This window comes from Pinus tabuliformis, chromosome X (assembly GCF_031772625.1).
Source record: "Pinus tabuliformis cultivar Carrire ecotype Pingquan chromosome X, CPIR1, whole genome shotgun sequence".
NCBI classification, from domain to species: Eukaryota; Viridiplantae; Streptophyta; class Pinopsida; order Pinales; family Pinaceae; genus Pinus; species Pinus tabuliformis.
The window spans coordinates 1,420,059,744-1,420,072,435 of NC_142308.1; positions in this window are offsets into that span (position 1 = coordinate 1,420,059,744).

The following is a 12,692-nucleotide window of genomic DNA, read 5'->3' on the forward strand; positions in this document are numbered from 1 at the left end:
ATATAAATTACTAACAACCAGAATAGGGTGTTTTATATAACATATCCTATTCATCACAATTTTTGTTATGTAATTAAGCTTTTCAGAAATGATAGAGAAAGGAAACAATGATTAAACACATGAACAAAAGAAAAACATCACCAATTCGTACACCACATGAATCTTGTGAAGAATGTCCTCGTATTATTGATTCTTCCAGCAATTAGAAAATAACAATTCACAGAGGAAATTATATTCAACAATCAACATCTATTACTTCAAACTATGAAGTATTTATACAAATTCTAAACCAAAATATCTTGAAAAAATATCAAGATTTGTTTACAAATATCTCAAACTATCTTACACAAATAGAACTCAAATATAGGACATTCAAAACTAATGAATCTATTTGGAACTATCTCTGTGGATTTTTGGTGACATAGAAGAGCAATTCGAATTTGATAGCAACTCTTATTTGATGAGGTGGCCTCCAAGTCACTAACTGTCTTTGAGTTTTTACCTCCCGAAATTCTGAAAAATAGGGTCTTGTAATACCTTTGTATATCCCAAACCATAATAGATATTATAAAACTGAGAGAGGTTTTTGTAAATGATGATGTTGGAAACACAAACCGCTTTTATTTTTTAAAAATTATTTCCACCTGCTCATAGACCACATTTGAAAACACTAACTGAAAATAGGAAAATTCGGGAAAATATACCTGCAAAGATTCATCTGAATCTTCCAAACAATAACAACTGTTGCAAAACTGAGAGACTTTTTTGTGCATGAGGATGTTAGAAACAAAAAACTCTTTCTGATTGTGAAAATTCATTCTCATTTGTTTATAAACAATGTTTGAAATGACTGTGATGTATAGAAAAAAACATATCTTTACTTGGCCATGAAACAGACATATGACGTGGAGGTGGGAGGTGAAATGGAGGTGAGGGATAGTGTGGAGACACATGGTTGGATGAAATAGTATTAGATGGAAGAATAGGAGTGTAGAATGAGGAGGGACATGGCGGGTGGACATTAGCGCGAAGGAGATATGTGGCAGCAGGGGAGTGAAGGGGGAGTGGAAGTGGAAGGTAATGTAACCGGGAGTGTGGATTATGGCGAGAAAAGGTGAGGAGGTTGGTGGTTTTTGGAGGGGGGTCAAAGTGTTAAGCAGGTTGTGAAGGGGGGGGGGGTCTGAAATGGCGAGGTGATGACATGTAGAGTGGGTCCAGTGGGGAGGAGAAGAACTTTTCAGACCCACCCCCCCGCCAATAAAGGTAGGATGGCAAGGGGGGGCCGAAAAACCTTGTTGACCATTGATCTGATGGAGTGATGATAAGGTGGATGGATGGTGCACGAGACTTTACCACAAGCAAAAAAATCCTTTTTTCACTTTTGACCCTTATGACATTAGCATAAAACTTTGGTTATAATACATAATGCCTCCGAACTTTGGATAGAGACACAATGAACTCAAATACTAGGATTTCATGTAAAATTAACCACATTTGATCTTTTTGACCCCTTCTTGGAAATAATTTGGAGGATGAAAAATTATTTACAACATTTCAAATATAATAATCATCAGCTATAATCAAGTGACCCTATTAAAATTATATGACCCTAACAAGAACAACGATAGAATGGTTTAAATGAAAAATTTGCCGAAGGGACAAGGAGACTAAATAAATCTCGAATAGTCAAAGGCCATCAAGAATCAAAACTGGTCTGGGTTACTCTAAGCCACAAGAATATTATATGGTGAAGATAAACATCAGGTCCACATGAGTCGAAGAACCACAGAGCCATGGGAAGAAGTATCATGAAAGAATTAATGAATACAAAAGAGTAGCAGGACAAAACAAGAGATCATCAAAGGAGAATGAACCAACCGGTTAGACGACCAAGGTATTTCCTGCACAATATCATAATGCTTCCAAAAATAGGCATCCATATTTTTTTATGGTCATTGTTATAAGTGACATATCTTTGGACATAAAGCTATTTATTGTAGAAGGATGAAAGTTGAAAGAGATGAAAATCCTAGATATAATATGCATAAGATTTCTAAACCTCAAAACTCCTCTCTCAGAAATCGAAATGTCTTCTCTCCCTTGCTAAGTGAAGTAGAATTTCAAACGTAATAATTTTTGACACAAAGCCAATGAGTGCAGATGCATGTTTGAACACTTGTCTAAGTCCCAATATGTTAGACAATCAACTATCTAGAAGGATAATGGGAGCTTGAAATGAAAGACTAAAAAGAGCATGCAATGTGGACTTGCCTTATCAACTCATAATCAAGAAAGCAAATGGTATGTGGATAGTGGTTTTTCCAAACATATGACTAGGGACAAAAGAAAATTCATGTTGCTGAAATAAAAGGATAGAGGAAACAATGTCACCTTTGGGAACAATGCTCCAACAGGAATCAAAGGCAAAGGTGTAGTCAGTCTTGATAAAAAAACAGAAGCACGTAATGTGTTGTATGTATAAGGTATCAAAGACAATCTTCTTAGTGTTAACCATGTGTGATAATGGCTATGATGTGACCTTTTGATCTAAATACTATGAGATATACAATGTAAATAATGGAAAACTGTTGGGAAAAGCAATCAAAAACCAAAATAATGAATATGTGTTTGATGATTCAAGGGTTAACTGTTATTTAAGCAAAACAAGTGAAGCATGGTTGTGGCACAAGAGGCTTGGGAATATGAATTTTGACAGTTTGATAAAAGTGAGCAAGATGGGAGTAGTAAGCGGATTACCAAGACTACCAAGGCCCGAAAACACAATTTGCAAGTCATGTTAGTTTGGAAAACAGACTAGGACTCATTTCAAGTCAAAAGAGTTATCCTCATCTAGACCGCTGAAGCTCATTCACAAAGGCATTTGTGGCCCAACTAGAGAAAAAGCCTCAAAAGGAGAGATGTATTTCATGTTGCTCATTGATGACTTCACTAGGCCCACTTGGATTTTCCTCTTGAAAGAAAAATCAGAGGCATTCAATCATTTCAAAAAGTTTAAATCTCAAGTAAAAAGTGAGAAAGACTTAAAGATAAAATTCTTGAGATTAGTTAGAGGGGTAGAGTATACCTCAAGCGAATTTGAGGAGTTCTGTGAAGAGCATGGCATCAGGAAGCAATAATCAGTGGCTAGAACTCCTAAGAAAAATGGATTAGTAGAGAGGAAGAACAAAACAATCCAGGAAATAGCCATAGCAATGTTTGATGAAGAAGGAGTGTCTCACAGCTTCTGGGGAGAATCAGTCCAAGCAGTAGTGTATCTGTCAAACATAACTCAACTCAGGCCTAATAGTGATAAAACTCCCTGTAAATTATGGAAGGGAATACCTGCATCAGTTAAACACTTCAAGGTGTTTAGAAGCAAGTGCTTCATTAAAAGGAATGAAAAGAATCCTAGAAAGTTTGATTCATGAGCAAACAAAGGGATACTGCTTAGGTACTCTACTCGAAGAAAAGGATATAAGTGTTATAAAAATAGAACAAAGAATATTGAGGATTGCATCGACATAATAATAGTTGAAGTAGGTTCACAACCCAAGTCTTCTAAAATAAATACGAACTCAGATGATGAAGAAAGTTCAGATTTGAGGTCTGCGGATTTGGAGGAAACAGGTTTAGACAATGAGGGTGAGGAAGCAGGTGTTGGGTGTAGGATTTGTGCATATTTTGGATACCTTTTTGCCCCTATCCTTGACCATTTCACCTTTGAACCCATGGAATTTACATCACAATTAACTTTTTCCTGGTTATAAGAATTCATTTTATTATGACATATTATTTTGCCATTTTTTTTAGATATGAATGAGGTGATATCCTTTTTGATGGATAACTGAGGAAATTATGGAAAAAAGGCTCTATGGTTCTATTTATTTTAGATTGTGCTTCCATGACCACAACCAAAGGATGAACAATAGATTCTGAGTACTTGCTGTTACACCTTAAACACCGCTGTTACACTTCAAATTGTTGTTACACCTTAAGTGTTGCTGTTACACCTTAATCATTGCTATTACACTGCGGGGCATTGACTACTTTGCAACAGTCTAAGGACTATGGGTACTATTCCATAGGACAGCTGTCGTGAAGATCGTATTATCCATAGACAGCTAGAGGATCAAGATAGTTGTGATTTTGAATAATGATGTAACAACAATAAGCCTTGTATTTAGAACTTATTGTAATGATTTCTATTTTCTCTCGATATTGATCTCATGACTAATCTGTTTCTTATTTTGGACATGTCAATCTTATAAATGGAACTCAGTTCCATTTAATAGAGGAAAAGTATCGTTATTTTTTGTTGTAATTCATAATGATTTCTTAATACAAAGAGTAGTGTTGCTGATGCTTTCACAACTATGGTGTTGAAGTTTTATTAATTCATAATTCATCCCTGTGCCCTGCTAGGGAGGAAGGGCCCTCCTCTTTAGTAGGGATTACAATAGAATCAATAGCGTAGTGGTCAATCAATTATTGTTCCTTTCTATAAGTGTGAAATTATTCATGTTGCTCTGTAATTTGAAGAATGGGTTTATTTCTGTTTCCAAATTTATGATATGCTATCACACAGGATTGAGTTGAACATAATAGTTATTGGTGTGGTGTGTGGCGCACCTTTCCTTTGGTAACATGAAGTGTGGTTTCATTTCTGTAGAATGTTTTTGATTTCTGCATGAGTGTTACTTTCTGCAATTAAATTCAGTGACACTGTTTTGCCTTTAATTTTACTCTTGGCTGAAGTGTATCGGCACAGACAGTGCATACTCCTTTGAAATAAACAGACCTACCCTAGGTTGACAATTAATGGTTGTGATTCAGTCATATTTATAGTGATTAAATTGGCTCAATATTTTGGTGTCGTTTCTGGGGAAAGAGTTGATGATGCAATCAACCAAGTGTGTTTGTCAATAGAGTGATTCTAGTGCACAGGTGCTGGGCGGTAAGATGAGAGGTAAGAACCTACACATTGCTCTATTATACCTAGGTGGGCTCACCCCTATGGTCACTAGGACACTTAGGTTGTGTGAATTCCTTGATTCTTTAGATGTGCTCTTAGCTTTACAGGTGCTAGGCAGTAAGACAAGAGGTAAGAACCCACACATCACTCTAATATACTTGAGTGGGCTCACCACTGTATAAGCTGAGACACTTAGGATTTGAATAAATACGCATATTGTCCATGTGTAAAGTGTAGAAATAATAGAAATCTCAATTTAAAACCACTCTAATAAGTCACAAGAAAATCGGGTCATAAAAGAAATAAGAAGAGCGCAAATTTGGGGAGGAAAACATTTATTCATGAGTTGATCTCAAAAGCAGAAAAAGAACAGTCAAATTTTCAGAGGGATGCAAAGAAAATTGGGCCACACATAGCTATTACTCCCATAATAAGAATAGAAGCATTCGGCTCCTCTGTCTCCTGACCATATCATCCTAGAACTAGTATAACCACTCCCAAAATAATTATCCAAATCAGGAGAAACAGTGGAAGGCTAGTGCTCAGGACGTTCAGATTGATGGTCAAGGGGAAGCCAGTGGGGATGACCATGAGACTGGGGTAGGAAAGTATTCATTGAATTATCAACATCCTGATTCAGGCAATACAGTAAAACAACCAGCCCTGAAGCAGCCTGAGATATCAATTAACAAATCTTCACCCACTAGTGATCCAGATTTAAACAGGAACGCAACAAATTACAGAGATAACCATAAACAAAGAGATGCAATGGAAATAATACTTCATTTCATTAATGTAAAATATTGAAATATGCTTACAAACAGAAATGGAAATAAACCAGCTAGGGAAATGGTAGCTTATCTCTGAGAAGAGATGTGGTAGCTACATGCCTCTGAACTACTTACAATGAGGCTCAAGAGCCTTTTTATTATTGAACAATAAAAGCAAACCCTAAACAACCAAAACCCTAACCCGAGGAGATGTAACACCAAGAGTTTATGGGCCCCATTGGGGTGAGTTGGACAACCAGCTTCCTGGGGTCGCAACTTGGTCATATTATCTCTGTTTGACGCACATGATAACCCATTCGAAAGATCTCTCTGAGGACTAAGACGAAAAAGACGATTTTAGACAAAAAATTGCTAGTGATAGATTTCCAAAAAAATGTCATTTAGGGCCTCAAAATGGCTCCGGAAGTTTAGGACCTGAAAAACTTCTAAAAATAGTAAACTGTGCAACAATTAAGGAAACTGAAAAACTGAAAGAAGCAACGGTGGGGGTCCCAGTGGAATTGGCGGGTTGCCACCAATATCCACCTAGATCATTCCTCCCCCCTTAGGAAGCAATGGTCCCCAATGTGTTGAGTTCCTCCATGAGATGAGGAAACTTCTGTTGAACATGGTCCCTGGTGAGCCACTTGCCCTGGTGAAGGAGTTGGCCTACTTTGACAACTCGATACAGTTGGATATTCTGGTGGCAAGTGTGCTTGATCTATGTGTCCATGATCCGATCAGTTGTAGCTTGTTCTAGGCAATTTGGATTTAACTCTGTGGGTGTGAGCTATTCTACAATGTTGGATGTGTCTAGTAATGGCGGAAAGTATGGCCGCAGGTGATGCACATTAAACACTGGGTGCAGGCCAAGGAATGGGGGAATGCTGAGCTCAAATGCATTGTCTCCCACAACCTTGGTAATGGTGTAAGGACCATATTAGAGTGGTCTGAGTTTCTGATAGGCTTTGGTAAGGCGTTCCTTTTGCAAATGAAACCAGACTTTGTCGCCCACCTGAAACTTGTGTGGCACCCGATGTTGATCATGCCGCTTCTTGTACTTAGCATTTGATTTCTCAAGAATTTCATGGACCTACTGGAGAATATGTTGGATGTGCTCAATGAAGTTGTTCACCTTATTTGTTTCGGACTAGACATGAGCCAAATCTGCATGAGTAGCTGCAAATGGCATGGCCACATCAATGGGACATAATGGCTAGAATCCAAAGCTGACCTGAAAAGGGCTATGGCCAGTCAAGCTGTGGAGAGCCTGGTTATAGCCGTGCTAAACATAAGGGAGGCTATCGTCCCATGTGCATGGATTCTTTGAGTTGTACATGTGCAGAATGTGTACGATCATCCTGTTGACAACCTTTGTCTGGCCATCAATTTGAGGATGGAAGGCTGTGGACTTAGTGAGTTTGGTGTCTAGCATCGGCCAAAGACTGGACCAAAATGTACTGAGGAACCTACTATCCTGATCTAAGATGATAGACCGTGGGATCCCAAAGTGTACCCACACTCATTCAAAGACGATTTTAGCAGTGGCTTCTGTTGTGATATTCTTCATGTAGGTCGACATAATGGCCATCTTCAAGAACCTGTCAATGACCACAAAAACACAGTCATTTCCATGCTTAGTGGAAGGAAGGCCTGACATGTAATCCATGGGGATGGGTTCCCAAGGTCGAATAGGGGTAGGCAACGGGGTATAGAGGCCTTGCTTCTTGATGGTCAGTTTGGCAATGGCGTAGGCAATGCATGATCTGATGTACTTCCCAACTTCCTGTTGAAGATTTGGCCAATAGAAATACTTCTGTAGTACTGCCACCGTTTTCTCGACCCCGAAATTTCTAACAACCCGACTGTAGTGTGCTTCCCAAATCATCTTGGCACGTTCGTTTGAAGGAACACAAAGGTGACCCAGGTGGCATAACATGGCATCTTGGGGTGAAAATCTAGAACATGTTGACCCTCCAAGTGTGTATGGTATGTGTGGCCGAATTATGGGTCACTTTTGTAGAGAAGTGGCCAATCAGAAGTCTTGTGCCCATAAGATTTGAGCATGGTGGTTAACGCCATGATTGGTGGTTGACTGAGGCAATCTAAAACATTATTGGTGCTTCCTTTCTTATACTTGATATTCAAATGGACCTGTTGCATGTATGTGGAACACTTCTGATGGCGATCATTCTGTGATTTGCCTTGGGTCTGTATGAACTGCAGGGGTCGATGGTCTGTGTGGATGACCATTTTCTTCCCCAAAATGTAATACTTCCATTGTCGGTAGGCCTGCATAATGTAATATATCTCTTTGTCATAAGTGGGATACTTCCAGCTATGTCTGAAAGTGTTTCACTGTGATATGCCACTAGATGCCCATGTTGAGTAAGGACTGCCCCAATAGCATAGTTAGAGGCATCTGTCTCGACCTCAAATGGTTGTTGTGAGTCTGGTAAAGCGAGCACTGGTGTTGAGTAGAGGTGATCTTTCAACCCTGTGAATGCCTTCTATTGAGATTGAGACCAAAAGAATTTTGCTTTTGCTCCTCCCTTGGTGACTTGACTCAAGGGCCAAGTGATATGAGAAAATCCCAACATGAACCTGTGGTAGAAGTTGGCAAGACCTAGAAAGCTACGAAGCTCTATCAGAGTGGTTGGAGATGACCAATCCCGAATGACTTGGATCTTGGTTGGATCCACATGCACCCCCAGTTCATCAATAATGTATCCCAGATACTGAACCTGGGTCATGCCAAAAGTGAATTTCTCCAAATTGGCACATAACTTGTGTTGTCGCAGTGTTTGGAGAACCTATCAGATGTGGTGGAGGTTCTCTTCCAACTCTAGCTGAAGATTAGGATGTCATCCAAGTATACCACTACAAATGAGTTGGTGAGTGGTCGCAAGATGTCATCCATTAGCCTCATGAAGGTTGCAGGAGCATTTGTCAATCCGAAAGGCATAAGAAACCATTCAAAAAGGCCCTCCTTGGCTTTGAAGGTAGTCTTCCACACATCGAAGGGTTCGATTGGTACCTGGTGATATCCTGACTGCAAATAGATCTTGTTGAAATCCCCCCCCCTTCAGTTGGTCCAGGAGGTCATCAATCTGTGGGATCGGGTACCTATTATGGACAGTGATCTTGTTCAGAGCCCAATAATCAATACAGAGTCTCCAAGTCCCATCCTTCTTCTGTACCAACACGATCGGGCTCCCACAGGGAAATGAACTCGGATGGATGTGACCTTTCTGCAGCAGCTGTTGAATCTGCCTCTTGATTTTATCGTTCTCTAGAACAGAGCACCGATAGATTGGGCCATTGGGTAGCGACGCACCTAGGGTCAGATCGATGGAGTGCTTGACTTGACAGTGTAGAGGAACCCCTGGAGGGGAGGTGAAGATGTCCTTGTACTACTCCATGACCTTGTCCATCTATAGTTGTTGTGTGGAGGGGCCTTGTCTGGAGGTCGTGGCCACTGTCTTCTTCTTTCCTTGAGGGCATATCATCAGGAAAACAAATTTCTTGGTTTTGGAAATGAGCTTACTGCATTGTTTTGCAGTAACAAAAGAGATGTCCGTAGGCGGTGCTACCTTCGATATCCCGTACAACTTATTTCCCAAAGTAACAATATCAGCGCGGGGCCTTGATTCATACACAACATGTCGCTTCCACAAGTATGGTTGTCCTAATAATACATCACAAACTTCAAGGGGAGAAATGTCACATAATACCTCATCCGTGAAGGGCTTGATGCTGTATGGAAGGTGACACTGCTGGTTGACGCAAAGATCCCGTCCTTGGTGAAGCCACCGATGGTGTATGGTTATGGATGTACTATGGTCGGTAAGCCCAGTCGCTTCACGACCTCTGCCAAAATGAGGTTCTTTTGGCTCCTGATGTCGATAATGAACTGTAGTGGGGAGCCCTTTACCCAAATCTGGGAGTGGAAGAGATGATCCTCCTCCTCTGGATCTTCGGGTTCCTCCTTCTGGATCTTTGTGGTGGCAATGGTGGCATTGGGATCCGCATCGATAATCTACTTCCCTTTGTCATTCCCTTTGTCGGGTTCTGACATAGAGTCGGAACATGCATCTGATTCTGAAACCTTTAGCTCGGCCACCAGTGACTGCTTGGCCTGACACTCACTTGTGTTGTGAGTGGAGCTCTTATGGAACTCACACCACTTTCTTGTGTCCTTTTTCAGCTTCGTGGCATTGTTCTTTGCTTGCATCTTTGGCAGGTTGTCTTGGGTTGCCCTACTATTATAGACATATATGGGCACATCAACCCAAAACTTATATGTCAATGTATTAGGGCTCATCAACCCCTAAAAGAGTTGTTTCATACCATAAAGGAACATAGTCATATAAATACATCATTCCCCAAAAGTTCCACCTGAGAAACCATCCAGAAACTGCCTAAATTGAACCATACTGACTGCTCCACTAGCAAAGTGTGATGCATACTAAGTGGTACACTGCCAGGGTGCGATGCATACTATTTAGGCCTTCTATAGGGTGCGATGGGTGAGGATGGAAAAATGTCCAGGACATTTGTCAGTGGATTGCTCATGGAATCTTCCAGAACTTTCTCCTATGCCACTTGCCTCTCTGAATTAACCCAAGGATGAATAAGGGATCTAAGAAAATCCAATCCCTTCTCTTGTGGAACCCATTATAACAAGTGGAATGACACTAATCAAACCCCATGGATGACTCACACCATTGCAAACATCTATAAATGGATCCTTCATCCAAGAGATCTAGAGGTTGGAATATTGTGAATTGCAAGGAAGTGCTGATAGTTTGTAATTGAGGAAAGAGAATTGTATTGTTGGAGTGATATTGCTATTTCATGAGGTGAAGAAGGATTGAAGCTGGGAGGATGATGCTGGATCAGACAACTCGGTTGTAATTCTCCCTTGTATTAATAAAGTTCTTCAAGTTTTCTTTCATATGATTATGCAATTGTGAATGTTATCATTTATGAATGCCATCATTTGTTCATTATATATATGATTTTGTAATGTTTACGTTCTAATAGATCACGATGCTTTGATGGTTCTTTGTTGCTGTACTTGTGCAGGTACTCTCCAAGCGTGTTAAGTACGGGGAGGAGTTGCAGGCTCTGTCAAAGGGGAGAGAGATCAAGCAAGGGATTAAGCGGAAGTTCCAGGTTGGTTCCATTATCTTTCTCTTATCTGTTACACATAGAAGAAATCATTGAATTTCTTTAAACTGTTGTTTCTAGGGTAGCTGCCAAACCTAGAGGGCTAACATTCTTTAGGAATACTAGTTTTCCTAGAAACAAATTGGTGACTTCACTGGGGAATGAACAGATGTTTGTTTGTTGTTATTGTTTGTTTTATGTTCAATTTGATAAGCTATAGACAGAGTCTGAAGTCAGCTAGGTAGCATTCAAACTGCTCTTTCTCTGCAAATGCATAGTAGATGAATGTTGCTTCAGTCAATCTCTAGTTTAGTTTATGAACTGAACATTTGACTTGAAAGCACATCTAGATGCCCTTTTGGTAGCTCAGTAACCTCTCAAGGCACTCCACTATACTTTTCTCATCATTGTTCATCAAAACCCACCTTAACTCATTGAAAATAGCTCCACATTTGAGCCAAAACCCATTTCAATTGTGCTCCCTGGACCATCGCACTATCTTCCACTGTGACTCAGTATGCATCGCACCTCCTGAGTGTAGTAAGTGTGATGCATCTCGGTTTCTGTGAAGCCTAGGTGTGATGATTGACTGATCTCTTTTTCCATCTAGAAATTGAGGGTTTTTGACCTTGTTTTCAGTTTTTTTTGGTTGTTTTGCTGCAAATGAACAATGCCTTTTTACTGAAACTTACTTGCATCACTTAGATCAGCCTCAATTACATTAGGATTAGTGATTTTTTTTTTTGTGTATTTGTTCATCATTTATAATCCTTTTTCGAAAAGTTGTTTAAATCGATTTGTCGCTTTTGTACAAAAAGTGTCGTAATTGTCGTTTTTTGTCGAAAAGAGAAGTGTCATAAATTCTTCCTTCCCTTGATAGTCAATTGAACTTCTCTTCATGTACTTGGTTTTATTTGTTTATATTAGAAGTTTCAAAAGCATTTTTATTCAAAATTGAAAGTGTCATTTAGAGTCTTCCTTTCTCTTTTGAAGAAGAAATTATCGAAAATGTCATTTTGAGTGAAATATTTCAGATTTTTGCTGCATTTAGTTTTCCTTTTTGGCATTTTTCACATTAAGGAAAGAGAAAACAAATACATGCATTTGAATTTAGAATTTTTTGGTTTGTGTGCAAAAACATGATTTAGGGAATGCACTAGTGTGTGCTCTTTGCTCTTTGCTTAAAAGCACTGTCATCTTCTTTCCCTAGTAGCTAGGATTTTCATTGCTCAAATAAACAAAGATTGTTTATCATTGTAGATTGCATCTTAGGAATTTCACATCATCATCACGCGGCGAAACATTGAAAGGAAAACTCTAAACAAGATCAACTTTAAAATGAATTTCAATGAACTTAACAACACTTTGGAACTTAACGCAACATATCTAGAGGTCTAGGCTAGTGACGTGTTCTGGCGTCGTTAAAACTAGTGGCTATCATTTTCATTGAAGGTTGGGTGATTCCTCCTCCTTGATACGACAAGTGCTAGCATGGACTTGTGCTCCCCGTACCATTGCATATATATTGGGAGACCACAATAGGCTTAAATCCTTTATCCATGGGAAATTGAGTCTGCCGCCTTATCGATCGCAATGCACTTAACAGAACATTCGGGAAGATTGACTGCCGTACATAAGTCCTTGGTAATTTATTTTTAATTTATCACCAAGGTGTATATTGCAATTTTGTGATTGGTTTGGTAATCCTTCTATCTAATTTTCCAGAGTAGTCACTTTCGTTCCTTTTCAACTCTTTAAAAGAAAAGGTCCATCTGAGC